Here is a 5000-nt window from a genome sequence, read left to right as displayed (position 1 = left end):
AACGAGGCGACTTGAAATAGAGGTGACTGAAGCTGGGAAGAAGTGTTTGCTTAGTAATACAAGACCGAGACGGACTGAGGAAGTTAAAGTTTTGACTCAGGGAAGAGAGGAATAAGAGAGAGAGAGAGAGAGAGAGAGAGAGAGAGAGAGAGAGAGAGAGAGAGAGAGAGGAGTTATGAAAGAGAGATAAGGTGGAGGGTTAAAGAAAAGACAGCTGAGAACTAGTGTCGTAGAATAAATTAAGGGATATATATATATATATATATATATATATATATATATATATATATATATATATATATATATATATATATATATATATATATATATATATATAGAGAGAGAGAGAGAGAGAGAGAGAGAGAGAGAGAGAGAGAGAGAGAGAGAGAGAGAGAGAGAGAGACAAGTGGAGTGGCGTTGTAGAGAGAGAGAGAGAGAGAGAGAGAGAGAGAGAGGAGAGGGGGGAGGGAGGGAGGGAGATGTGGGGAGAGAGGGAGGGGAGAGGAGGGGGATGCACCACAACGCACCACTGCAAGCTGCTCGGTCACTCACCCCAGCCTGTACCCCTCTCCCCACACCCCAAACCTTCTCCTCCCCTCCCCTCCTCTTCCCTTCCCCTCCTCACTACTACACGGCTCCTCCCTCCCTCCTCCCCGGCACCTTCACTCAGATATTCCGCTCAGCCCCCACCACGAGCTGTCCTGCAGAAGGGGGGAATGTGGGGGTGGGGAGGGGGTGATGGGGGGTGGGGGGAAGGTTAAAGGAAGAACCGGCATTCGCTGTAACCTGACATGGCTTTGTATTTTCCGTGTTACGTCTTTAGGTGGTAGTGGTGGTGGAGTTTCATGGTATGTAGGTGGACTGCTGTAGTGGAAGCCCCGCCAAGGTTACGGCAAGAGAGAGAGAGAGAGAGAGAGAGAGAGAGAGAGAGAGAAATCGGGGTATCCAACGAAAGACGTGTGTTGCTTGCGATGTAACCGTTTCAATGCATAGACTCTCCCTCTTGTAGCTTCCTCCTCCTCCTCCTCCTCCTGCTGCTGCTGCTGCTGATGGTGCGCCATGCTCGCCTGCCGCTACTTGACCTCCTCCTCCTCCTCCTCCTCCTCCTCCTCCTCCTCCTCCTTCTCCTGCCATAACTGCCTTGCCCCTTCTCGTTTTTACAGCTCCCTGCCCTCTGCCTCCCTGCCGCCCGTGCTCGCTCGTACCCAGGTCTTCCCCTCGCCGGTTGAGAGGGTCGGGGTGCTGGGGTGTGGGGTGTCAAGGGGGCGTCTGGGGTTCACTGCGTTGGGGGAAAGTGGAGGGCTCGTCAGTGCTTCTTGCCGTGGAAATCGTGTTGTGTTGGGGATTGGCTGGGAAGAACCTTCACTACTACTACTACTACTACTACTACTACTACTACTACTACTACTACCACCAGTCCCACTCCCACTACCACCACCACTACTACTACTACTACTACTACTACTACTACTACTACTACTACCACCATAACCATTACCAGCACTACCAGTACTTTCCTTTACTCGTATATCAGTTACCTTCAACCACGGAAAACTATTACCACCACCACCACCACCACCACCATTGTCTCCGCCACCATTCTTGCCATTCTCACCTTCACTCTGGTATTACATTATTTTTTTTTTCAACCTGTCTTGCGGCTTAGGATTCTAGGAGATCACCTGGCGCCACACCTCACGTTTGTCTGGCTGGCTGGCACTCTCACCACCACCACCACCACCACCAGCACCGCCACCACTAGCACCGCCACTGCCTCTGTTGCTGCTAAAATCATTACAACCACCAGCACCGCCACTCCTGCCCTGCCCTGCCTCTTTAGTTAGTTGGGAGTGGTGAAAGCAAACAGCCTTGCAAGGACCTGAAGACCTGCCGCTGCTCTATGTGTGTGTGTGTGTGTGTGTGTGTGTAATCCTGTGTAAGACTTTGTAAGAATCCCTCCTGCAGCGTCTCTAACTGTGTGCGCTGTATTTAACTTGCTATTGTTAATTCTTTTTGCTGGTCACTACCGTTGCTTATGGTGTTGCTACTACCATTATTGTTGCTGCTGCTGATATTACTACTGTTCATCTATCTACTTATTGTTTGTTTCTATTTTTATTTTATTTAGTTATTTTTTTTATTTTCAATACTACTACTACTACTACTACTACTACTACTACTACTTCTGCTACTGCTTCAGCTTCTGCTTCTGCTTGTGCTTTTACATCTACTTCTACTACTACTACTACTACTACTACCACTACTACTACTACTATTACTACTTTACCTCTACTACTTCTACTTTCTACCACCACCACCACCACCACCACCACCACCACCACCACTACCACCACCATTACCACTACTACTACTACTACTACTACCACTTATTCTCCCATTCTCTACCACAACCACAACTGTCACAATCTACCCATCTCATCAGACACTACAACAGCTACTAACATTCAACTTCCTTCCCTCCCCCAACCACCATCACCACCACAAGCACCACTAATATTACCAAAAAACAAAGAGACACCACCACTACCACCACCACCACCACACACTACGTCCTACACCAAATCACACCACACACTATTGTAATCTATCCCTGTCTACCTTTCACCCCATCCCTTCCCATCCCTTCCCCATCACTCCAACAGCCATTTCTTTGTTCGTTCAGAAGTTTGGGGCAACGAGAAGGAGGAATGTGCAAGGAAAGAAGAAGAAGAAGAAAAAGAATGAGGAAATGATTGGGGACGGGGGAAATAAGAGAGAAAAAAAGAACTTAAGAAATAGGACTACTGTGAAAAGGGGAGAACTGAGAATGGGGAGAAATAACGGAGAGTAGATGATAGTAGTAGTAATAGTAGTAGTAAGGGTGCATGTGTACGTGAGGTTGTGCGTGATAGTAATACCACACTGGGATGAGGGGAGGTGGAGAGGGGGCTGGCTGGTGGAAGGAACAAGGAGCAGTGGACGTGAGAGAGAGAGAGAGAGAGAGAGAGAGAGAGAGAGAGAGAGAGAGAGAGAAACGGGATAGGAGTTGAAGCAGGAATAGGAGTGGAGTGAAGTGGAAGACATCAAGAAAGGAGAGCTGTGTGGAGGAGGTGAAGGTGGTGGTGGTGGTGGTGTTGGCAAGAGGAAAGGGAGGATAGGAGCTGGAGGGAATATAAAACAAGGGTAAGGTCTTAGGAGAGAGAGAGAGAGAGAGAGAGAGAGAGAGAGAGAGAGAGAGAGAGAGAGAACGTAGCATAGAAGGGACGAGGAGGAGAAAGAGCGCTAAAAGACAGTGGAGAGGTGAGTGGTAGTGATGTGGAAGGAAGAGGAAAATAGTAACATTGTAGCAGTGACGGGGGAGGAGGAGGGTGGAGAAGCTTTGGGTTCATGCTCTGGAAGACACAAGTTTTTACAACCGGCGGGCTGGGAGGTGGAGGACGGAGGGACGGGGACAGGGGCATGGGTCAGGGTGGAGGATGGAGGTGGGAGGGCGTGGGTGGGGAGGTGATGGGCAGCCTCTCGCATAGCACTGCACAGTAGGACGCCCACAGGAAAGTCACCAGTGTGCTTGTGGATAGACACGTTAGGGGAGGAACCTGTAGAGAGGGAGAGGGAGAGGGAGAGACGGAGGGAGGGTGGGAGGGACATGTGTTTTGGTTTTAGGGCTGGGAGAGGCAGGGAGAGGAATGGCAATAGTTGTGAAGCAATAAGAGAAGGGTTGAGGTGGGTTCTGGGGAGGAGACGAAGTGGGGAGGTTAAAAAATTGACTGCAGGGAGGACACGGGCAGGTGACCGTGGGGAGAATACCTGGTGGTGGAGGAGTATTGAGTTCGAACAAGGTGGGTAGAGGAAGAGGAGGAGAAAGGTACAGTTTGTGGATGTTGTGTGGAGGTGGAGGGAAAATGGATGGCATAATAAGTGGATGTGTGTGTGTGTGTGTGTGTGTGTGTGTGTGTGTGTGTGTGTGTGTGTGTGTGTGTGTGTTGAGGACAAAAGGGACGAGGTGAAGTGGAAGATGGAAGTGGAGGAGTGGATAAAGAGGAAGGTTAGTGAAGGATGTACCCGATGAAGGAGGAGGAGGAGGAGGAGGAGGAGGAGGAGGAGGAGGAGGAGGAGGAGTGCCCTACATTGTGACCTGCTACGGTGTCTTTTTACTCCCGAGATGTCCTAAATACCCCCTATCCCTCTTTTCCCTCCTCCTCCTCCTCCTTCTCCTCCTTCTCCTCCTCGTTCCACTTAATGATGCTTGCTGGTGGTGTGGTGTGGTGTGGAGTGAGGTGTGGAAAGGCCAGGGACAAAATGGGGGCCAGGAGGCGGTGGTGGAGGTGGAGGTGGAGTGGCTGCAGGATACGTGAGGTGTGTGGAGGAGGAGATGGAGATGTGAGATGAAGATGAGAGGAGAATTATAGGACACGAGGTGGAGATGGAGGAGGAAGTAAGAAAATGGAGAGTGATTGAGGTGATTTGGGAGATGGTGAGTGGATTGGTGGTTGGATGTTGATGGTGGAGGAGGAGGTGGAGGGAGGTGGTGCAGGTATGTTGAAGAGGGACTCACGTATCACAAGAGGTACTACACCACACCTGAATATGATACTCCTTCTTACTTGTTGCCGCGACCGCACGCACGCACGCACTTGTAGAAGGAACGTGTGGGTGGAGGAAGCAGAGCAGGTAAGAGAAGGCACCCCCTCTCCCTACAGCCCCTCCACTCCTCCACACACACATAGTCAAAAGTCTAGTGAGGTGGAGTATGTGGAAGCAAAAACAGGTGGAGCTTGTGAATGAAAGGTGGACGTGCAGGTGGAGGGAGGGTTCGGGCAGTGCAGAGAGAGAGAGAGAGAGAGAGAGAGAGAGAGAGAGAGAGAGAGAGAGAGAGAGAGAGAGAGAGAGAGAACTGACACAAATAAGGATGCGGAACTAGATGCACAAACGGAAATAACTTAAATAATATAAAAACAAATAGATTAAACAAGGACTTATGAAAGAGGAAGAGGAGGAGG

General features: G+C 49.9%; 1 protein-coding gene across 5 annotated transcripts in view; it reads left to right on the top strand.

Moving 5' to 3' along the window:
• The window catches only part of LOC123499485, a 143052-nt gene that overhangs the window by 82335 nt on the left and 55717 nt on the right, over window positions 1–5000 (top strand). The window lies entirely within an intron of this gene.

The sequence above is a fragment of the Portunus trituberculatus genome, chromosome 50, assembly GCF_017591435.1.
Source record: "Portunus trituberculatus isolate SZX2019 chromosome 50, ASM1759143v1, whole genome shotgun sequence".
Lineage (NCBI taxonomy): Eukaryota > Metazoa > Arthropoda > Malacostraca > Decapoda > Portunidae > Portunus > Portunus trituberculatus.
The sequence above is the reverse complement of the archived record's forward strand: the minus strand, read 5'-3'. Positions and strand labels throughout refer to the sequence as shown.